The sequence below is a fragment of the Gavialis gangeticus genome, unplaced genomic scaffold, assembly GCF_001723915.1.
Source record: "Gavialis gangeticus isolate Ggan-Ray unplaced genomic scaffold, GavGan_comp1, whole genome shotgun sequence".
Taxonomy (NCBI): domain Eukaryota; kingdom Metazoa; phylum Chordata; order Crocodylia; family Gavialidae; genus Gavialis; species Gavialis gangeticus.
This window is the reverse complement of record NW_017729028.1, coordinates 38,595,727-38,596,183: the sequence shown is the minus strand read 5'-3', so window position 1 is coordinate 38,596,183 and position 457 is coordinate 38,595,727.

The window sequence follows — 457 nt, the reverse complement described above, 5'->3', positions numbered from 1 at the left end:
CTTCCTCAGCCCGCGGCGGCCCCGGGCCCGTGGGGCGCGACCGCCCCGCTGCACGTTACCTACGCGGTGCGGTCCTCCCGGGCGACACGTTACCTGTATGGCGCAACCCTCGCCGCTAAACGTTACCTATGTGGCGCAACCCGCACCATTGAATGTTACCTATATGGCGCAACCCACTCTAAATGTGATCTGTACGGTGCAGTCTTCCCAGGTGACACGTTACCTATCTAGCACAACCCACACCGCTAAAAGTTACCTGTGTGGCGCACCTCGCGCTGCTGAATGTTACCTGTATGGTGTCACCTGCCTTGCTATGTGTTACCTATACGGTGCAGTCCTGCCGAGTGACACGTTACCTATATAGTGCAACCCATGCTATTAATTACTACTAAACATTACTTATGGGATGCGACTGGCCCTGGCTGCACGTTACCTGTATTATGTAGATCAACAGTTC